The sequence below is a fragment of the Sapajus apella genome, unplaced genomic scaffold, assembly GCF_009761245.1.
Source record: "Sapajus apella isolate SASKATOON/1434 unplaced genomic scaffold, GSC_monkey_1.0 scaffold5, whole genome shotgun sequence".
Lineage (NCBI taxonomy): Eukaryota > Metazoa > Chordata > Mammalia > Primates > Cebidae > Sapajus > Sapajus apella.
The window spans coordinates 30467554-30491224 of record NW_022436945.1 but is presented as its reverse complement, the minus strand read 5'-3'; the positions used below and the strand labels follow the sequence as shown (position 1 = coordinate 30491224).

Sequence of the window (23671 nt, the reverse complement as noted above, 5' to 3'; positions counted from 1 at the left end):
ACTGAAATTTTTTTAGACGAAAATGAACTGTATGCATGGAACCTAGAAAATTAATAAAGACATTAAAAAACCTTTATAAATAGATTCTTTATGACATCTCTACCAGGGAAACTTGCTTGTTCAGATCTCTGATGTTGTCAAACTTATCTTTTATTTATTTGTTCATTTGTTTCTTTATTTTTATGTAGCATACCAGGCCAAAGAGGTTATACACAGAGCAACATTTATGTAGGTTATAAGAGAGAACTATACACATTCAAAGTAGTCACCACTGACTCTGCTCATCAAGCTCTTCCATCAAACTCTCCCACTAAATTACCCCTTACAGCAGAAGAACCTTGAGCTCTGGAGACCTTCAATAGCCTGCCTCAGAAAGGATGTGCCTTTTGAGATAGATGATAGATAGATAGATAGATAGATAGATAGATAAACAGATAGGTAGATGTAGTAAAGAAAGAAATCAGAGTTTTCTATTTATTTATTTATTGTTATTTATTTATTTATTTTTTGAGGCAGAGTCTCGCTCTGTCGCCAGGCGCCAAGCTGGAATGCAGTGGCGAGATCTTGGCTCACTGTAACCTCCACCTCCCGGGTTCAAGCAATTCTCCTGCCTCAGCCTCTCGAGTAGCTGGGACTACAGGTGCGTGCCACCACACCCAGCTAATTTTTGTATTTTTAGTAGAGACAGGGTTTCACCATGTTGGCCAGGATAGTCTCGATCTTTTGACCTCGTGATCCATCCGCCTCGTCCTTCCAAAGTGCTGGGATTACAGGCGTAAGCCACCGTGCCTAGCCCAAAGTTTTCTATTTAAAACATCCAGTTGAAAAACATGAAATCAAGAGAACAAAAGTATAAAAATGAATATTAGGATAAGAGGTAGGAAATGAAATGTTCTAATTCAGGCATTGATTTTAGCTGTTTTTGACTTTTATTTTAGAGATACCAAGTTCCTGGATCTCTCTATTTTTGTATGTCCTACATTCTTTTAGCGCAAAGTGAAGACACAAAATGTGGAAAGAGATGAGGATACTCACATATTTTTCCAGTTGCCTTGGGAAAGTTATTGTACCTCTCTGAATTTCATGTTTCCTATACAGAAAATATGGCTACTCACAGTATCCACCTCACAGAGTGCCTCTGGGATTAAGTGAATTCATACATGTACAGCTTTTAGAGAATAGGGAGCCCTCAAGCATGTTAGTTACTAGACGGGAAAGTACTAAAAGCCTATTATAGGTTCGTTTCATGGAACCATGGAGGTCCTGGCTTGCTCCAGATTTTCTCTTTTTCTTGCTTGGTCTGTGGGATGGAGCCTGTCTTCCTCTCTGGTTCAAAGCAGCCATCACCAACTCTGCTCATCCAGCTTTCCCATCATGCTTTCCCTCTAACCTACCCCTTACAGCAGAAGAACCTTGAGGTCTGGAGGTCCCCAGTTGCCTGCCTCCGGGCCTTTTGACATCTTGTGTTTCATCTAAAAAAAATTTGCCCATTTTTTAGTCGATTTCACAACAAATGTGTGTGTGTGTGTGTGTGTGTGTGTGTGTGTGTGTGTGGTGTGTGTGTGTGGTTTTTTTTTTTTTTTGAGATGGAGTCTTGCTCTATTACCCAGACTGGAGTTGAGTGGCGCTGCGTGATCTTGGCTTATTGCAACATCAGCCTCCCTAGTTGAAGTTATTCTCCTGCCTCAATCTCTTGAGTAGCTGGGATTACAAGTGCCCGCCACCATGCCCAGCTAATTTTTGTATTTTTAGTAGAGATGGGGTTTCACCATGTTGGCCCAGGTGGTCTTGTACTCCTGACCTTAGGTGATCCACCCACCTTGGCCTCCCAAAGTGCTGGGATTACAGGCATGAGCCACTGCGCCTGGCCTATATATGTGTTCTAATATCAAATATTTTCTCCAAATTTCCTAATGCATTTGTCACTCCATGAGGATGTAGGTTTATCCTGTAATTTCCAGTAACTCCTAGAATGTGTTGTATGTTCCCAGGGTATAAAGAACTCAGTTTGAGAAAGGGAGACTGACTCCCAGTCCTTAGGATCTGTTTAGTCAAGAAGAATCAAGTAAGGCAGATCTTTTGTCTCAAGCAGGAATGTAGCCACTCTGAGGACTTGGAGTCACTGTGGGAAGGGGCCCTGCAAAAGGGTGATTCAGCCCAGATGGAACAGAGAGGCAAGACATAGAGCTGGAGAAAGAGCCAGTTCTGTTGATATCATCTTGACCCCTTATTCCTAGTCATTGCCAGCCTCTTATATACTTCTTATAAGAATACCAGCCATATTGGATTAGGGAGTACTCCTGGGCTCTTGAGCTGTGTGTACCAGCGTATTTTCTGTTCTGCTTTGGCCTGCTCGAGCCCTATGCCTTGAAGTGCCCTAATATGGTGGGTCATCTCCAACCTCAATAAAACAAAATCAGAATTACTTTGTAAACATAGATTATTATATGAATTATATACCTATGTTCCCAAATGCAGTAATGGAGCATTGATTATATATACATTTTTTTCCAGCTTGGCTTACTTTTTCCTTTTTTTGTTTTTTAACATTGTGGTAAAATACACACAACAAAATTGACTATCTTAATCATTTTTAAGTGTACAATTCAGCAGCATTAAGCACATTCCTATTGTGCAACTATCAACACTATCCATCTCCAGGACCCTTTTTTACCTTGCAAAACTGAAATTCTGTATCCATAAAACAATAACTCCCTACTCCCTCTCCCACTAAGCTCCTGGCAACAGCATTAATTTGAAATATAGAAGATTGTCTGAGGCCAATATCTATGGGAGCTTGTACTCCAAAATTTGAGACATTTATTATACCTCTTGTTATTGCAAATCACATTTGGAGGATCCATTGATCAGATTTGCTGTTTGTTCTACATAATTTTACAAAATCAATACTGAAATAAGATGGAGGTAAAGTCACTCTTTGGACCTAGGGAGTTTTTTAAGGTGCTGTCAATATGTCACCACAGAAAAGGAAAATAACATTTTGCAAGAATTTTTAGACTTCAGTTTATTTTGTCTTTGACACCTCTGACCATCTCTACAGTTTAGAGGTAGTAGTTTAGGTTGATAAAAATTTTCCCAGCCAGGCGAGCTGGCTCATGTCTGTAATCCGAGCACTTTGGGAGGTGGAGGTGGTGGATCACCTGAGCTCAGGAGTTTGAGACCATCGTGGCCAACATGGTAAAACCACATCTCTACTAAAAATCCAGAAATTAGCTGGGCATTGTGGTGCATGCCTGTAATCCCAGCCATTCGGGAAGCTGAGACAGAAGAATCACTTGAACCCAGGAGGCAGAGGTTGCAGTGAGCCAGGATCACGCCATTGTACTCCAGCCTGGGCAATAAGAGTGAAACTCTGTCTCAAAAAAAAAAAAAAATTCTGTATAATTTTTAACTATTTATAAAGGTATTTATTTGGAATGAATAGGTGTATTAGTTTCCTAGGGCTGCCGTAACAAAAAACACAAAACAAACAAAAGTCTATTCCCTCACAGTTCTGGATGCTAGAAGTTTAAAATAAAAATGTCAGCAGGTTGGTTCCTACTGAGGGCTCTGAGGTCATGCCTATTCTGTGCCTCTCTCTTAGCTCCTTTTGACAAACAGCAATCTTTGTTGTCCCTTGCCTTACAGATGCATCACTCTAATCTTTGCCTCCATCTTCACGGGGACATTTTCCCTGTGTCTTCACATAGTTGTCTTCTTATAAGAATACCAGCCATATTGCCATCCGGGTTCAAGCGATTCTCCTGCTTCAGCCTCCTGAGTATCTGGGACTACAGGTGTGTGCCACTATGCCAGGCTACTTTTTTTTATTTTTAGTAGAGACAGGGTTTCACCATGTTGGCCAGGATGGTCTTGAACTCCTGACCTTGTGATCGTTCCACTTTTGCCTCCCACAGTGCTGGGATTACAGGTATGAGTCACCATGCCCAGCCCCTAATTTGTTATTTTCTATTTGTTTCCGATGTTTTTGTTCTTCTCTTCTTTCTTTCCTATATTCTTTTGGATTATTTAAATACTTTTTAGTACTCAATTTCACTTTGTATTATATTTTTGGTAGTTTTTTTCTCTTTTTAATGAAATTATTAAAGTGAAGTAGTCTGAATACACTGGTTAAAATAATTATTTGTTTATTTTTTCTTTATAACTTCACTTGCAAACCTGGACAGATTTATGAGGCACTGTGAGCTTAACCTCTTTTGGATTGAGACTAATATTCCAAACCACATTGGATTTATATAACACCAGCCACTTTGATAAAAAGCATTCTACTTGACTGACTCTATCAACTCACTGGATTTTTCTGTAGTCAAATTCAATAAAAATAAAGTGAGAGCAAAAATCTTTTGTTCAGGAGATTCATGTCAGCTGAAGAAGTAGCAGCAGACTTAGGACAACATAAAAGGTTAAGCCATTTTACCAATACCATTCTCAAACTTGAAAAGTTACATAGATTTTCACGAGCTTATAGTTTAGTAGATGCAGAGAATATTTGTGAAACTAAAGAAGGTGAATAAATAGAAATATAATACATCTATCTATCTATAGGGATAAATCAATAGAGTAAAAATGTCAGTTCTCCTCAAATTAATCTATATTAAGTTTAATACTGGCCACACCTGTAATCCTAGCACTTTGGGAGGCTGAAGCAGACAGACCACTGAGGTCAGGAGTTTGCAACTAGCCTAGCCCACATGGTGAAACCCTCTCTCTACTAAAAATGCAAAAATTAGCCAGGCATGGTGGCATGCACCTGTAATTCCAGTTACTTAGAAGGCTGAGACACGAGAATCCCTTGAACCTGGAGGTGGAGGTTGCAGTGAGCCAAGATTGTGCCACTGCACTCCAGTCTGTGCGACAGAGTGAGACTCTGTCTCAAATAATAATAATTATACCAATAAAATTCTAAAGATTTTTCATCAAAATTGAGATAGTAATTATAAATCTTATGTGGAAGGGATATTATGAAAGAAGAGCTAAGCCAGTCTTGATAAAGCAGAACAGAGAAGGGAGACCCACACTACCAGATATCAAGATATATTACAAAGATACAGAAATAAAAATTGCAGTATTAGCCGCCTAATAGAAAAAGTAATCCATGAAAGGGAATAGAGAGCATAGGAACAGATCAGTGAGAACTGGTTATATAACAAAGGTGACATTATAAATAAGTGGGCAATGGAAAGCTTGTTTGATACGTTGCATTAGAACAGGTGGCTTTCTGCTCGCAAAGTTATATCCCTGTTTCACAGTGTATTAGAAAACAAATTGAAGTATAAATGTAAGAACAAAACAAAGTAAAATACACAGAGGTTGAAACCTGTCAGACTTTAATAGGAAAAAACATTTTTATGATCTGAAGCAAAAAAAGTTTTTAAATTTTAGAATATTTTTTCTAGTCATATTTTGAGTCATGGAAAAAGATAACACATTAAAATTTGTAGGAACTGTTTTGAAATATATACATATTTTAATATTTTATTATATATATATATATATATATGAATGAGGAGAAAGAAATCTATCCCCTGCCTCACCTAGTATTTCCTCTTCTTTTCCCCTTTCCCTAAGTGTTCTATAAGACAATTCAAAGACTCCAGGCAAAAGTTTTTCTAGTACATTTTTAACTTTGCTCTTTTTTTGACAATAAATAACATAAATAACGTGCATATGATATTGTACCTCATGTTCTCAAAACTGTTATCTGATACAAACTTTAACACAATTTCAACAGAACTAAATATTTTTCTCTTAGTGATAACTTTTTAGAGAGGATATGAAGCTAGAACAAAAAGGCAAAAACTGGTGGAATATTAGCCTGCTCCACTTTTCCTGTACCCTATTCCTTCACTTCTTGGAAACTTTTTTCCAAGAATTTTGCCAGCGCATCATTAAAGAAAATATATATGATTTGTCATGTTTACTAATGCTCTAACTTTGATTTTTAAACTTTTATCATCTAAATAAGAGTTAGAATTATTACTTGCAAAGCCATTGGCTTGGAAACTATTTTCATGAGAAATCATATCTCATTTGATTAAAATAAAGACAGAAAATTCAACCTCAAGGAAAACTCATTTGTCTTCTACGAGTAGTATTTCAGAGAGTCAAAGAAATTAGAGGTGGAAAAATCAATTAGAACTAATCTACCAGCTTGTCAGAAAGGATTGCTTTCTACAAAATATATTCTAGTTCTTTGTCCAGGTTAATTCTAAAAGTCTCATGGGATGGAGCACTTGTTTTTCCTTTTGAAGTTTTTCCTTTTATCTAATTGACCTTATCAATAATCTTTTTTTTTCTAGCATCTAACCTCCATGTTAGCTATTACTTCTATACTATTACTTTTGATCATACCTCTTCCTATACAAACTTCCTTCCCCCCCCCAGTTCAGTTTTTATGATCTCAGATATTTGCAAGGAACTAGCCTTCTTTCATTTAACCTAATGACAAATGTTTGCTTGTTATAATAATCTCTTAAAAGAAATCTTTAGATCTTTTTCCTCCAGCTTCCTTTCTTTTCTTATTTTGCAGACCTTGTAATGAGGCAATTAAAAGTGAAGATACTTGGCAGGAATAAATAGAAAAAGGAGACTATAAATCCCTTGCTTTATCAAGGAGACTATCAATGCCTTTGCAAATTAGCGATATATATCTTATCCATCTCTGGGATGAGCAGAGCATTTTTCTCTTGTAAATGATTTCTAGTTCTTTTTAAATGTCTTCTCTCTCAGTGTTCTTCATTTCAGATTCCCCATTTCTATTTAATTATGTTTATATGAATTTTAAATGGAGCATTTTTTCAGGTTGGATGGTGTAATTTATGTACCCTTTGAACATGAAGGTGATGGTTTTCCTCTGTTCACAAGATTTAAATTCTTGCCCTTATCGTGCAGACAATTAATTGTGAGGCACCATGCACACTGGTACGCTGGAGTCAAGTTTCTGCTGTCTGATGATAAGCAAAAGAGAGATTCTAGAAGGGGTGAGAGATATCATATAACCAGAGAAGGAGAGTGCCCTGAGCAGAACAACATAAATTCTTTGTAGCCAGAACCAGTTTGATAAAATGCCAGTGTCTAACTAACAACTCCTGGTAACCTGGGCGAAGGGCAGGGACAAAGAGTGTGATGAATTTTATTGTGTGCTTTTGTGCTCATTTAATTGAGTTTCTATGAATTTGTGTATAGAGCCTTCTATTACCATTGTTCAAGAATGATGGAATAAGTGTTTATGAAATTTACTAAGTATGTTTTTCAATATTGAAAATGTACAGAAACATTTAATTAGCTTTCTATGCTTACCAGGAGACTGTCAGGTCTTTAAATAACAAACAAACAAAGATGTTGTAGAGTTTCCTAGAAAAAGGACCCTGTACTTCCTTTCATAGAGTCATAACATCTCTTTAGGTAAAAGCCTATGCTCTAGAGAGAGACTGCCTTCTTCAAATTCTGCCTCTGTCCCTTAATAGCTGTTTGACCTTTAGAAAGTAACTTCACTCCTCTGGTCTCAGTTTCCTTTATTATAAAATAGTAATCCAGCCTATCTGAGGAAAAACTGAATTATAAATTGAGACTAAATTGCACTGTTTGGGTGGTTTTGTTTGTTTGTTTGTTTTTTGAGACACAGTCTAACTCAGTCGTCCATAAAGTGGCATGATCTTGGCTCACTACAGCCTCTGGCTCCTGAATTCAATCAATTCTCTTGCCTCAGCCTCCCGAGTAGCTGGGATTACAGGTGTGCACCACCATGCCTGGTTAGTTTTTGTATTTTTAGTAGAGAAGGGGTTTTGCCATGTTGCCCAGGCTAGTCTCAAACTCTGTGAGCTCAAGTGATCCACTGGCCTCGGCCTCCCAAAATGATGGCATTATAGGCGTGCGCCACTGTGCCCAGCAAGTTAATGTTTGTAAAGTGCTTAGTACAGTGCCTTAAAATCTAATTTATTTTTTTCTTCCTTTCATTCATTAAACAGATATTTATCAAGTGTCTTCTATGTGATATGGCTGAAAATAGGAATTTACAGCATAGCAACAAAGAATGATAAAACATCTAACTGTACTACGTGCTAAGTGCTGCAAAAGCATATGGCAAGCTCTGGAATCAAGAAGTGAGCAGGCCAGGTATGGTGGCTCATGCTTCTAATCCCAGGACTTTGGGAACCTGAGGTAGGAGGATTGCTTGAGCTCAGGAGTTCAAGAGTAGCCTAGGCAAAATAGTGAGACCTCATCTCAACGAAAAATAAAAAAGTGGTGGCGCGCACTTGTAGTCCCAGCTACCAGGGAGGCTGAGCCCAGAAGGTTGAGGCTATAGTGAGTCATGAACCTGTCACTGCACTCCAGCCTGGGTGACAGAGCAAGACTATCCCAGGCAAAGGTAATGGCATAAGCAAAGGCACCAAAGCTTGTAAGTGCATGATTTGTTTGCCTGTGAGTGATCCAATATAGGCAAAGACTATGGGGTGGGTGAGTGGGAGAGGGGATAAGATGCTCTTCCTACTTTTGTTAAGTCACAAATGTTCAGGAATGGTGGCCACAGCAAGTGGCCGATGGGGTTATGCCCTTGGTGACCCACTGTGCCATAGTCTTGTCTGTTATTTGCTGCCAGTCCTCCATAGATCCTGACCCTTTCTTAACCTGATTCTCCATCTTTGTGTTGATGCGGTGAGCTGTCCAACAACAGTCCCATAAATTCTTTTTTTTTCTGGATAAGTTAACCAGAATAAGTTCCTTTTGCTTGTAAGCAAGAGATGTCTCAAACAATAGAGAATTTAATATTTTTGGCCTGTTATCTGAATTTCCCAAACTTTGATCAATATGAAGTACTTCTGTCATAAAATACTTGTATTTAATATGAAAATCAAATTTAAATATAAAATATAAAAAATTTAAATTAAAAAATTATTTAAAATGGAGCAGGCGGATCCAAGATGGCCAAATAGGAACAGCTCTGGAGTGCAGTTCCCAGCAAGAACAATGCAGAGGGTGAGTGAACACTGCATTTCCAAATGAGTTATTACTGCCCACAGACCAGGAGATTCCCAGGCTGAAAAGTGCTATGAGTTTCCAGCACAGATGTTTCAGCTGGCGCAGTGGGTCTCCACACAAAAACTCACACAAATCTGGGTCACCGTTTCAACTGGTGCCTGGAATGCCTGGGAGACAGAACCATCCATTCAACTGAAAAAAGGGGGCTGAAACAGAGAACCAGGTGATCTGGCTCAGTGGATCCCACCCCCACAAAGACTAGCAATCTGAAACGCTCTGGATTGAGAGTTTCACAGCAAGTGCAGCTGGACCCAGGGCAGCCCAGCTCTGTGAGGGGAGGGGCATCTGCCATTACTAAGGCAGTCCACCATTACCAAGGCAGTCTGTCATTACCGAGGCAATCCACTAATACTGAGGCAGTCCACCATTACAGAGGCAGTCCACCATTACTGAGGCAGACCACCATTACCTAGGCAGTCCTAACTATACCTCTATAAACAAAACCACAAGGAAGTTCACAGAGCAGCTGGGCAGAGCCCACAGCAGCTGAGCAGGGCCCATGGCAGCTCAGCAATGCCTCTTGGCCACCTCCTTGCTGGGCAGGGCAGCTCTGAAAAAAGGCAGCAGCACGTCAGGAACTTATAAATAAAGCCCCACCTTCACAGGACAGAGCACCTGGGAAAAAAGGCAGTTATGAGTTCTGCTGCCGCAGACTTAAACTTATCTGCCCAGCAGCTCTGAACGGAACAACGGAGCTCACAGCTCAGCACTTGAGCTCCTATAAGGGACAGACTATCTCCTCAAGCAGCTCCCCAACCCCTGTGTATCCAAAGAGACGCCTCATAAAGGAGAGCTCAGGCTGACATCTGGTGGGTATCCTTCTGGGATGAAGATAACAGAAGAAGAAACTGGCAGCAACTCTGACTCTTCTACAGCTGCTGCAGGTGAGCTTCAGGCAAGCAGGGTCTGGAGTGGACCTCCAGCAGTCCTATAGCAGAGGGGCCTGACTGCTAGAAGGAAAACTAAAAAACATAAATAACTTCATCATCAACAAAAAGGACATCCACTCAGAGACCCCATCCAAAAGTCACTAACTACAAAGACCACAGGTAGATAAATCCACAAAGATGGGAAGAAAGGGCAAAAAGGATAAAAACACTTGAAACCAGAATGACCCTCCTCCTCCAATGGATAACAACTCCTCACCAACAAGAGAACAAAGCTGAATGGAGAATGAGTCTGATGAATTGACATAAACAGGCTTCAGAAGGTGGGTAATAACAAACTTCTCTGAGCTAAAAAAACATGTTTTAACCCAATGCAAAGAAACTAAGAACCTTGAAAAAAGGTTTGATGAAATGCTAACGAGAACAAACAGCTTAGAGAAGAATATAAATGACTTGATGGAGCTGAAAAACAACACGAGAACGTCACAAAGCATACACAAATTTCAAGAGCCAAATTGATGAAGCAGAAGAAAGGATATCAGATATTGAAGATCAACTCAATGAAATAAAACGAGAAGGCAAGATTAGAGAAAAAAGAGTGAAAAGAAATGAACAAAACCTCCAAGAAATATGGGATTATATGAAAAGACCTAATCTATGTTTGATAGGTGTACCTGAATATGATGGAGAGAATGAATCCAAGCTGGAAAACACTCTTTGGGACATTATCCAGGAGAACTTCCCCAACCTAGCAAGGCAGGCCAATATTCAAGTCCAGGAAATACAGAGAACACCATAAAGATATTCCTCAAGAAGAGCAACCCCAAGGCACATAATTGTCAGATTCACCAGGGTTGAAATGAAGGAAAAAATGCTAAGGAAAGCCAGAGAGAAAGGTCAGGTTATCCACAAAGGAAAACCCATCAGACTCACAGTGGATCTCTCAGCAGAAACCCTACAAGCCAGAAGAGAGTGGGGGCTAATATATAACATCCTTAAAGAAATGAACTTTCAACCCAGAATTTAATATCCAGCCAAATCAAGCTTCAAAGTGAAGGAGAAATAAAATCCTTTATGAACTAGCAGTTGCTGAGAGATTTCATCACCACCAGGCCTGCCTTACAAGAGCTCTTGAAAGAAGCACTAAACATGGAATGGAACAACCAGTACCAGCCACTCCAAAAATGTACCAAATGGTAAAAAGCATTGACACAATGAAGAAATTGCATCAACTAATAAGCAAAACAACCAGCTAGCATCAAAATGGCAGGATCAAATTCACACATAACAATATTAACCTTAAATGTAAATGGGCTAAATGCCCTAATCAAAAGACACAGACTGGCAAATTGGATAAAAAGTCAAAACCCATCAGTGTGCTGTATCCAGGAAACCCATCTCACTTGCAAGTACACACATAGGCTCAAAATAAAGGGACGGAGAAAGATTTATCAAGCAAATGGAGAGGAAAAAAAAAAAGCAGGAGTTGTAATCCTAGTCTCTGATAAAATAGGCTTTAAACCAACAAAGTTCAAAAGAGACAAAGCAGGGCATTACATAATGGTAAAAGGATCAATGCAACAAGAAGAGCTAATGATCCTAAATATATATGCACCCAATATAGGAGCACCCAGAAACATAAAGCAAGTTCTTAACAATCTACAAAGAGACTTAGACTCCCGCACAATAATAGTGGGAGATTTTAACACTCCACTGTCAATATTAGACAGATCAATGAGACAGAAAATTTAAAAAGATATCCTGGACTTGAACTCAGACATGGACCAAGCAAACCTAATAGACATCTACAGAACTCTCCACCCCAAATCCATAGAATATACGTTCTTCGTAGCACCACATCACACCTACTCTAAAATTGACCACATAATTGGAAGTAAATCACTCCTCAGCAAATGCAAAAGAACGGAAATCATAACAGTCTCTCACACCACAGTGCAATCAAATTAGAACTCAGGATTAAGAAATTAACTCAGGACCACACAACTTCCTGGAAACTGAACAACTGGCTCTTGAATGTTGACTGGATAAACATTGAAATGAAGGCAGAACTAAAGGTGTTCTTCAAAACCAACGAGAATAAAGACACAATGTACCAGAATCTCTGGGATACATTTAAAGTAGTGTCTAGAGGGAAATTTATAGCAATAAATGCCCACATTAGAAGCAAGGAAAGATCTAAAATCAACACTCTATCATCAAAATTGAAAGAGCTAGAGGAGCAAGATCAAAAAAACTCAAAACCTAGCAGAAGACAAGAAATAACTAAGATCAGAGTAGAACTGAAGGAGTTAGAGACACAAAAAAACCTTCAAAAATCAATAAATCCAGGAGCTGGTTCTTTGAAAAGATCAACAAAATAGCAGACTGCTAGCCAGATTAATAAAAAAGAAAAGAAAGAAGAATCAAATATATGCAATAAAAAATGATAAAGGAGATATCACCACCGATTCCACAGAAATACAAACTACCATCAGAGATTACTACAAACAACTCTATGCACATAAACCAGTAAACCTGGAAGAAATGGATAAATTCCTGGACACTTGTACTCTACCAAGACTAAATCAGGAAGAAGTCAAAACCCTGAAGAGACCAATAACAAGAGCCGAAGTTCAGGCAGCAATTAATAGCCTACCAACCAAAAAAAGCCCAGGTCCAGACGGGTTCACAGTCAAATTCTACCACAGAAACAAAGAGGAGCTGGTAGTACTCCTTCTGAAACTATTCCAAACAATCCAAAAAGAGAGAGTCCTTCCCAGATCATTTTATGAGACCAACATCAACCTGATACCAAAACCCGGCAGAGACGCAACAAAAAAAGAAAACTTCAGGTCAATATCCATGATGAACATAGATGCAAAAATCTTCAATAAAATACTGGCACACTGATTGCAACAGCACATCAAAAAGCTTATCCACCATGATCAAGTAGGCTTCATCCCAGGTTGCAAGGCTGGGATACTTGCATCATACTCAACATACTCAAGTCTATAATGTAATCCACCATATAAACAGAACCAAAAACAAAAAACACATGATCATCTCAATAGATGCAGAGAAGGCCTTCAACAAAATTCAACAGCCCTTTATGCTAAAAACTCTCAATAAACTAGATATTGACAGAACGTATGTCAAAATAATAAAAACTATTTACGACAAACCCACAGCCAATATCATAATGGGCAAAAACTGGAAGCATTCCCTTTGAAATCTGGCACTAGACAAGGATGCCCTCTCTCACCACTCCTATTCAATATAGTGTTGGAAGTTCTAGCCAGGACAATCAGGCAAGGAAAAGAAATAAAGTGTATTCAATTAGGAAAGGAGGAAGTCAAATTGTCTCTATTTGCAGATGACATGATTGTATATCTAGAAGACCTAATCGTCTCAACCCAAAAATCTCCTGAAACTGATAAGCAACTTCAGCAAAGTCTCAGGATACAAAATCAATGTGCAGAAATCACATGCATTCCTATACTCCAACAAGAGACTTAAAGAGAGCCAAATCAAGAACGAACTTCCATTCACAATTGCTACAAAGAGAATAAAATACCTAGGAATACAACTAATAAAGGATGTAAAGGACCTCTTCGAGGAGAACCATGAACCACTGCTCAACGAAATAAGAGAAGACACAAACAGATAGAAAAACATTCCATGCTGATGGTTAGGAAGAATCAATATCATGAAAATGGCCATACTGCCCAAAGTAATTTATAGATTCAATGCTATCCCCATCAAGCTACCTATGGCCCTCTTCACAGAACTGGAAAAAACTACCTTAAACTTAATGTGGAATCAAAAACAGCCCACATAGCCAAGATAATTCTAAGCAAAAAGAACAAAGCTGGAGGCATCACTCTACCTTAGACTTCAAACTACACTACAAGGCTACAGTAATCAAAACAGCATGGTACTGGTACCAAAACAGAGATATAGACCAATGGAACAGAACAGAGGCCTCGGAGGCAACGTGACACATCTACAACCATCTGATCTTTGACAAATCTGACAAAAACAAGCAGTGGGGAAAGGAGTCCCTGTTTAATAAATGGTGTTGGGAAAACTGGCTAGCCATGTGCAGAAAGCAGAAACAGGACCCCTTCCTGACACTTTACACTAGAATTAACTCCACATGGATTAAAGACTTAAACGTAAGTCCTAAAACCATAAAAACCCTAGAAGAAAACTTAGGTAAAACCATTCAGGACATAGGCATAGGCCAGGATTTCATGACTAAAACACCAAAAGCATTGGCAACAAAAGCCAAAATAGACAAATGGGATCTAATTAAACTCCAGAGCTTCTATACAGCAAAAGAAACAATCATTAGAGTGAAACAGCAACCAACAGAATGAGAAAAAATTTTTGCAATCTACCCATCTGACAAAGGGCTAATATCCAGAATCTACAAAGAACTAAAACAGATTTACAAGAAAAAAACAAACCCATTCAAAAGTGGGCAAAGGACATAAACAGACACTTTTCAAAAGAAGACATCTATGAGGCCAACAAACATAAGAAAAAATGCTCATCATCACTGGTCATTAGAGAAATGCAAATCAAAACCACATTGAGATACCATCTCACGTCAGTTAAAATGGCGATCATTAAAAAATCTGGAGACAACAGATGCCGGAGAGGAAGTGGAGAAATAGGAACACTTTTACACTGTTGGTGGGAGTGTAAATTAGTTCAACCATTGCGGAAGACAGTGTGGCAATTCCTCAAGGACCTAGAAATAGAAATTCCATTTGACCCAGCAATCCCATTACAGTGTATACATCCAAAGGATTATAAATTGTTCTATTATAAAGATGCATGCACATGTAGGTTCATTGTGGCACTGTTTACAATTGCAAAGGCCTGGAACCAATCCAAATGCCCATCGATGATAGACTGGATAAGGAAAATATGGCACATATACACCATAGAATACTATGCAGCCATAAAAAAATGATGAGTTTGTGTCCATTGTAGGGACGTGGATAAATCTGGAAGCGTCATTCTCAGCAAACTGACACAGGAACAGAAAACCAAACACTGCATGTTCTCACTCGTAGGCATGTGTTGAACAATGAGAACACATGGACACAGGGAGGGGAGCACCACACACTGGAGTCTGTTGAGGGGGAACAGGGGAGGGACAGCGGGGGGTAGGGAGGTTGGGGAGGGATAACGGGGAGAAATGTCAGATAAGGTGACTGGGGATGAGGCAGCAAACCACATTGCCACGTATGTACTTATGCAACAGTCCTGCATGTTCTGCACATGTACCCCAGAACCTAAAGTGCAATAAAAACTATATATATATATTATTTAGAATGTAAAAAATAATTCATATTGAGACAAAAGGATAAGATGGATAATTAATTATAGTGGGGGACAGGTGTGGGGTGGCTCACGCCTGTAATCCTAGCACTTTGGGAGGCCGAGGCAGGCTGATTATCTGAGGTCGGAATTTGAGACCAGCCTGACCAACATGGAGAAACCCCGCCTCTACTAAAAATACAAAATTAGCCGGGCGTGGTGGCACATGCCTGTAATCCCAGCTACTCGAGAGGCTGAGGCAAGAGAATCGCTTGAACCCGGGAGGGAGAGGTTGCTGTGAGCCCAGGTAGTGCTATTGTACTCTAGCCTGGGCAACAAGAGTGAAACTCCATCTCAATAAAATAAAATAAAATAAAATAAAATAAAATAAAATAAAATAAAACCATAGTCAAACACTTTTAAGATAATCTGTATTGTGTGCTTGCCCGTGGGCCAGTATATTATTATGAACTTCATATGCATTATCTCATATACTTGGTAACAATGGTAAGATAGTCATACTACGATTATCATTGTTTTCAGATGAGGAAACCTCCCCAAGAGGTTAAGTCGTTTGCCCAAAACTAGCAGTGGGAGAGTGGTGCAGCCAACATTTGAACCTAGGTAGCCCGAATACAGCATCTACGCTCAAATCTATGGCATCACAGATGACCTGGTAGCTACCGTTCCCTGAAGGAGTTGAAGGAGCTTTTATACAAGAGGTGGTACCTGAACTGGACCTTAGAGAGTCAGTAAAATTCTACCAGATAAAAAACATATACAAGTGTTAGTCCAGGCTGAGGTTTGTGTGCAAGGGCAGAGTTGTAAAAGGCCACTGCGTGTTTCCTGGAATGCCTCATGGGCATAAGTTGCTGGGGTGTGGGTGTAGTGGGGGTTGGGTAGAGGGAGACGTATGAGCTGGGGACGGGGTGGCTGAACAAAGAGGTTGGTAGTAGGGGAATCCAAATATATTTTTGAAATGGAATAAGCGTTGTTATATTTTTAATTTTCTTTTTCTTTTTAATACCAACCAAACAAGCAGCAGTGATGAAGTGAGGGTTGGTTATGTGAGTCCTTCAGTTTAGTCGTTAAGATTTTATCTTTAAGAAACTAGATGTCATCAGCGGTTTTAAAGGAGGAGAATGACATCATCAGTATCTTTTTAAAGAAAGATTGACTCTGGCAGCAGTGTGGAGAAAGGACTTGGATTGGGAGTGATGGGTGTCACCAAGGTTGTTTAGCAGGATTCTGAAATATTATGCAGGAAAAGACAGGGAGGACAGAGAGGCGGGCCCACATTTGAGAGGCATCACTGAATTGGGAGCAAAAGGGCTTGATGATTAATTTAATGTGGGTGGTAGATTAATTTAATGTGGGTGGTTGAGGAGGAAGGAAGAATTGAAGATGACCGAGATTTCTAGTTTAGAATCCTGAGTAATTGGGGAATGTCATTAACTGAAATAGGAGTGGAAGGAAGGAAATCATCCTATGTGAGGACTACCAGAAACTTTATATATGTTATTTAATCTTAAACCCATAATGAAAAAATTGACATGCCCATTTTGCAGATAAGAAAAGCGAGGGAAAGTAGCTTGCCCATGGTCACACAACTAGTGAGAGCTGGGATATGAAATAAGGTCTTACTCCAATGCCCATATTCTTTCCATGATAGTAGGGGACTTTGTGCTTTTTACCTCTTTGTACCTCTCTACACTCTGATAATTTTAGTTTGGACTGAAGCTCAATGGGAAGGTAGACCATGGAAACAAGGTCTTTGATTTGTTTTTTATTTCATTTTGATTTCTATATTGTTAAAGTATTTAAAATCATTTCAGAAGAAAATCATGACCATGATATTTTGTTGTGCTCATTAAAATAGTGCAGTCTGAAGAGAGATTAAAAGTTTGCCCTAATGACATTAAGGACCAGAGCAGCACTGTCCAATACAATTTTCTGCAGTGATGGAAATGCTTTTTACTTACACTATCCAATATAGTACTTATTAGGCCATGTGCTACTGAGCACTTGAAAGGTGGCTAGTATCATTGAGGAACCGACAAGTTAATTCTAATTGATTTTAAGTGATTTCAAATTAAATAAGCATATGTGGCTAGTGACTGCCATATTGGGTGGTTTAGGACTGAGAAACCACCACCTCTGAGAAACAGTCATCAGAGAAAAGGCCTTACTGGTACCCCTGATAAATCACTAGGTATTTGATCACCTGCCTCATACCTGTGGGTAATATTGGTCTTACACTTGGGGACCATAATTTATTAGTTAGCAAGAGGTTTTTTCCTACTGTGGACCACAAACTTATTTTTTTTTTATTTTTATTTTTTTTGAGACAGAGTTTCACTCTTGTTACCCAGGCTGGAGTGCAATGGCGCGATCTCGGCCCACCGCAACCTCAGCCTCCCGGGTTCAGGCAATTCTCCTGCCTCAGCCTCCCAAGCAGCTGGGACTACAGGCACGTGCCACCATGCCCAGCTAATTTTTTGTATTTTTAGTAGAGACGGGGTTTCACCATGTTGACCAGGATGGTCTCGATCTCTTGACCTCGTGATCCACCCGCCTCAGCCTCCCAAAGTGCTGGCATTACAGGCTTGAGCCACCGCGCCCGGCCCCACAAACTTATTTTACTACATTTCATCTTTAGGAGAGTAAGTACAATACTCCCCTTCTTTCTTATCTGAGAATCGTTATAGTCATTTTCTCTGTATTTACATTTTTTCTGTATAGAGTATTATTTAAGAGCTCAAGCTCCAGGAAAACTGCCTGGGTTCAAATCCCAGTTCTGCCACTGAATATTTTGTGCCTTGAGTTAGTTACTTCACATTTGCAAGCGTCACTTTCTGTATTCATAAAACAGGGATAACAATAGTGCATTCATAGGGTAGTTGTGAGGATTAACTTAAACAGCCTATGGAAAATGCTTAGCCAGCATCTGGCACATGCTAAATACTCAGTAAAAGTTAGCTATTCTATAACTAGTACTGTGTGATGGTGTGTACTTTGTACCTCTGCATTTTGACATTTACTCTATTTTTTGCTTCAGTAGAAGGTATTCCTCCAGATCTGTGTTAGAACATTCCAAAAAGAAATACACGTTCCTTAAGAAGGGAGGCAGTTTTGAAGAATTAGATTTTATCTTATTGCAGGCATGAGTTTTGAGTTGTTTTTGATTTCACTTTGATTTCTATATTGTTATTTAAAATCATTACAGAAGAAAATCATGACCATGATATTTTGTTGTGATCATTAAAATTCCCTTGGTTTAAGCTTAAACTGTTGCACATACACCACACAATCAAATAAAAATACTAGAAGTTCTAAATGTTGGCACGGAAGATTTCTTGATGTTTTGTTTTAAGATGGGGTCTTGCTGTGTGGCTCAGGCTGGAAAGCAGTGGCTATTCACAGGCAAAATCATACTGTAACTTTGAACGTCCAGCCTCATGTACCCTCTTGCCTCAGCCTCCCCAGTAGCTGCTGCTACAGACTTGGACCACTGCGTCTGACTCAGACTTGTTTAATTGAAATATTTAATGCCTAGTGTTTGGCTATTCAATGCCACTTAGAAGTGGTTGGATGTTTGTTGATTAAGGACTATTTAAAGACTAATGACGTCACAGGAAGGAACATGTAATAGAATCCTTTTGTTGTCACCAATTTTGTATTTTGTAATCTTTGGATTGTAAAACTGCAATGTAATATAGTATTACACTCCCTACGGTGTTTGTGCAAACATTTTTTTTTTTCCATTAGATTGGAATTTTGAGAAATCTGGCTTCAAGTGCCAGTTCTGCTTTTGGTTTGCCTAAATAAGGAAAAGTCATCTATTTCTCTGGGCCACAGAGAGGTAAATGTCATCTATAAAGTCTAAGAGTTGATCTCAATTTGATTCTAGAATGGTCTCTGAAGTATCTTTGCAAATAAAATTCCTTGGATCTGCCTCCTCCCCTGCCCCTCCCCCCCCAGGAGGACCTTTGGCCTTAAGGGACTTAAGAGAGACCATTTTTATGTATTGTTCACAGCATTTACTTCCGTATTTTAAAAAACATGCTTTTGGAATATTCTTGGATATTTCATTTCCTTGGAAAACAATGGGTGAGTCAGCATGAAGAAAAAACCTACTCACAATAGATATAAAAATTGCATGAGGTGATGAAACGAGAAATGATTTTCTTTGTAAACTTAAATGATGAGGTATGGAGAAACCAATTATTTATAAAATGAGTGCGCGGTGGGAAAGCTTTATATAGCAAAGCTAACATGCTGTTACACATTTAGCAAGACAGAGGGCATGGGGAGTCCTCTCCATACTGCCCTAAAACTGCTATTACAATAAACGTTCCTTTCAGTGAGAAAGACAATGTGTCGGGAGGTGGACGAAGGAAGGAAGCAAAGGAAGGGTCAAAGACTTCCCTCCAGCCCCGATCGGTCCCCTCTGTAAATTCATAGTTAAGGGACTTTCCTCCTGCAGCTGCGGAACGCTCGGTGGCCGTTTCGACGTCAGTGTCAGGGCAATTGGCGCGTCCAGGCGAGCAGTGACTTCCCGACTCCTCCAGCTCCCGGGGCGAAGTCTGGCCGGGGTAGTCTGGAAACCCGGCCCCGGGGGCGCTGCAGCCGGAGGAGGGCGCGGAAGCGTTTCCTGGGTGAGCCCGGCTGCCGGACCCGTTTCCGGAAGGCTGATTGCATCAGGTGTGGAGCAGGGCGCCTCCTTGGCCCAACCTGGCGGCCTCTGCGCCTGCGCGCACTGCCCCGCCCCGCCGCCGTGGACTCCACCGCGGGTTTTCCTCTCGGTCGGAAGAGACGGAGCCGGGGGCGGGGGTGGGGGGGTGTCGCTCACCTACCCGGGACCCCCGAGAGAGAGCTGGGTGGTCAGGCTGCGCTCCGGGCTCCGAGGGTAGCTGTGACGTCCGGGAATAGTGTGCTTTGGAAAGAGGACCGGCCTGCAAGGTTGGAGGCTGGTCGATCTCCGCTCCTGACCGGAGTGGTGGTCTTGGGCTGGTTTCCTCGCTTCTCTGCCCTTGAAGATCACGGACTGGGAACCACAAGGCTTTCCAGTTCACAGAGCCTGTATTTTCCCCAAGAGGGCTACTGTGGCCCTCGACTGTTCTTGGTCTACGGGCATGTTAGGTGGATCTTGGTTGGGGTGCAGAGACTCAGTCCCAAGAATGAACACTTACATGAATTTATAGGGATTTCTCTGTGACAATATTGTTTTCATGTTGTAGGAAGGAGGGACATGATTGTTGGCCTCCAGGTGGGTCTGAGGGAAATAATTGTTCATTGGAGAGGTTATTGGAGTGCAAAAGTCAGAAATCCTCTCCACAAGGCAGCCCCCCTCCTGTCCATTCATAACAACCTCATTCTGAGTCTGCATGAGGGTCCCGCTGTACACTCTATTCACACCTTGTGCATTTCCCTCCAGCACTCTGCCTATTTGAAATGACCGTTTGGAGTGATTATTTGACAGATGTCTGTCAACCGTGTGGACTGTAAATTCCATGAAGGCAGGAGCCTGGGCTTTTAAATTCAACTCTGTCCTCAAATCTAGTACAAGACCTGGTGGATCCTTAATGAATTCATGCAGGAAAGAATAAAGTAATGCCCACCTCCACTGCATACAGTCATCACAGGAAGAATCATGTGAGTTTTTTATTCGCGATCCTTGGTAGGACTATGTGTTTGTGTATGGGTTGGGTTCTCAAAGTGTATAGTTTTCAGACTGGCAGCATCAGCATCCTCTGGGAACTTGTTAGATACACAGATGCTGGGGCCCTACCATATATCTACCCATTCAGAGACTTGGATTGCGACTCGGGGATTTGTGCTTCAGCAAACCCTCCCCGCGATTCTGATCCAGGCTCCAGTTTGACAACCGCTGCCCTGGTGAATAGCAATCTTAAGAGTACTTTGGGTATGTCATTCACAGTGTCTGGGGCAGAACACGGTTTACCACTTACTGAGACTCGACTCTCATCAGGGCCTTCTTGCACAGTTGGAATTAGTTACAGATAATATTATTGGCGGTGGAAAGGAAAATCTGCTTTTCCTCCCCTGCAGTTGTATTTCTCCCCTGGTGTCATCTTGTTGTGATTTCCGGATCAAAGAAAAGTGTGTGTGTGGCATATGCCTGGGGGTGGGATAGGAGGCAGAAGGAAGGAGAAGGTCTCGCCTACAACTTACAGTTAGCCTGTGTGGGTGTGGGCAGCTCTCCTGTGGGGACATTTTCCTATTGCAAGGGAATGCTTGCACGTGGGAGAAAAGCCAGGGCTAAGGTAACCCAACTGCCTTTTGGTGCAGACAGACACCATCCACATGGAGGGGATACCCGGGCTGCACCGCACATCCTGCCTTTAGGTCTCACTGGGGCACCTATTGCCTTCCTGCTTGTTCCCAGGCGATTGGAGAGCTCGCCTCCGGAAGGCCCCGCCACCTCCACCTGCAGGGGTCGCCCTGGGAGCGCGGCCCGCCCCCTTCCGCCGGGCCCCCGCCCCCCGGCCCCGCCTTTCTCCCGTTCGGCCCCGGCCCCTCCGGGTTCCTCCAGCCTCCCCTCGCGCAGCCGCCGCCAAAGCCTGGAGAAGTGGAATCTCGTCGGCGCCGCTCCCTGCGCGGGACTGGCGGAGCGGCACTGAGCATGCTCAGTCGCTGGAGCCCGTTCTGATCTCAAGTAGGAAGCTTGTGCGCTGCAACCGCAGCTGATCTGGGCGCTCCGAGGAGGGCGAGACTGAAGCAGAGCCGCCGGGCGCCGGAGCCGAGGCGAACGCTGCGCGCACCGCTGGTGAGCCCTGCTTTCTTCCTTGCCTTTGCCCCGCATTACGGGGCAGCCCGAGAGTGCTGGGGAGACACCCGGGCAGCGGCAGCAGCGTGCGGCGAGCGGCTGCGGGTTCCCCCGGCTGCTGCTCCTCTGCTCCCGGCCCCGGGGCTGCGCGGCCACTGCCGCCAGCTCAGCCGCAGCCACAGCTGCAGCAGCTGCCGTGGCATCTGCAGCGGGTCTCCCGCTGCGGAGTCCCGTGCGCTCTGCGCCCGCGCCGCAGGCCAGTGGCACGGCGACTGCGGGCTCACTCTCCTTGACTTACATCCCTCCCGCTTCCCGGCGCCCTCTTTCCCTCAGCAGCACCGGCTTGGCAGGGCCTGGGGCGGGGGAGACCGGGTTGGAGGCGGTGCGCCCGGGTGGGGACTGCGGAGGGGAAAAGTGAGGGTGGGCGCCGGCGGGAAGAGCGCACACCCCCTAGTCCTGGCACCAGCCTCTGCTGTGCGGCTGGGCTGTCCCTCCCGGGCGGCAGCGCACTCCTGCCGGGGAGTTGGAGCCAGGGTTGGCTTTCCACGAGGGGTTCAGAGGCCAGCCGCTGAGACACATAAGGGGGAAAAGTTCCTTTTTTCCCTCCGTGGCAGAGAGAGCATTTAACTAGAAAATGGCTGTGCAGAGGGGACCGATTCGGGGAAACTGGCCCCTGGGTTTTGAAAGCCCTGCGCTGCCCGCCGGGCAGAATGGAGGGTGGAACGCTAGAAATGACATTTGTGCGGTGAGAACAGAGCTGGACGGAGGGAGGGATGCCGAGACCCACAGAAACAATGAAAGGTAGTCTCCACGTCGGTGAAGAAGTCTAGATCACGGCTTCGGGGCAAACAGCCGAGGGAAAGCTGGACAGGAATTAAAAAAAATAATCTGGGTAAATCGTATTTGGAGTTGCGACTGATCGCTCTGTAGTCAAGTTCTGCGCGGTTTTAGAGCCACGACTGTCAGACGTTTTTGGATGGAATTAGTGGTTGAGGACGGTCGAAATTGAGAGGAGAATAAGGTCAGCCTCGGAAGCTCCAACTGGGCTCTCGGAGGGGACAGTTTGTTTAAGTCCCTCAGTCACTTGCTTTACATTGTGCCCAATTACTTACGTGAAATACCTAAAGGATTATCATAAAATGTTGCCAGCAGTGGTGTTTCAATTCCAAGGAATGAGGAAACTTTGTGAGGTTGGCATGGGTTTGTCATTTGTTTTAATATTTCACTGATTTAAAAAACAAACACACAGTGGCAGCCTGATCTGTTGTTTCTGGATTTTGCTTTCTTAAATCTTGCCTTTTTTTTTTTTTTTTTTTTTTTAAATCTTGTCATGGATTGAGATTTCAGATCTTGTCCTCAAATGGCCATAATAATGCAGAGTATTAGAATTTTTGTGACTGGCCTTTTAGGAACAGATGGAATCCTTGAAAGGGGATTTCTTCATGAACTTAGGTAGCAACCTTCTCGTTTTCAACTTGTAGTTTGTAAGCAATATTTGTTCAACAGTTGTTTATAATAACTTGCAGCATCCTAGAAATGGCATCGTTCATAAAGGATGATATTTGTGGCGGGGATGGGGAAACCTCCAGGCTGGGGAAATGCT

At 42.0% G+C, this 23671-nt stretch overlaps 1 protein-coding gene and 1 long non-coding RNA gene across 9 annotated transcripts in view; both read left to right on the top strand.

Moving 5' to 3' along the window:
* Positions 1 to 16087, top strand: part of LOC116548658 — a 47583-nt gene extending 31496 nt beyond the window's left edge. The window contains exons 2-3 of the long non-coding RNA XR_004267495.1: positions 7989 to 8136; positions 15822 to 16087. This is a non-coding gene — a long non-coding RNA (uncharacterized LOC116548658). The remainder of the gene's footprint in view (positions 1 to 7988; positions 8137 to 15821) is intronic.
* A 5769-nt stretch (positions 16088 to 21856) lies between these two features.
* APBB2 (amyloid beta precursor protein binding family B member 2) overlaps positions 21857 to 23671 on the top strand; it is a 399910-nt gene continuing 398095 nt past the window's right edge. For 5 of the 8 annotated variants that reach the window (XM_032274022.1, XM_032274018.1, XM_032274014.1 and 2 more), the window contains exon 1: positions 21863 to 22068. The gene's annotated coding sequence lies outside the window, so the exon portion shown is untranslated. Of the gene's footprint in view, positions 22069 to 23671 lie in introns of all 8 variants that reach the window. The other 3 variants (XM_032274019.1, XM_032274016.1, XM_032274020.1) reach the window with 2 other exon arrangements.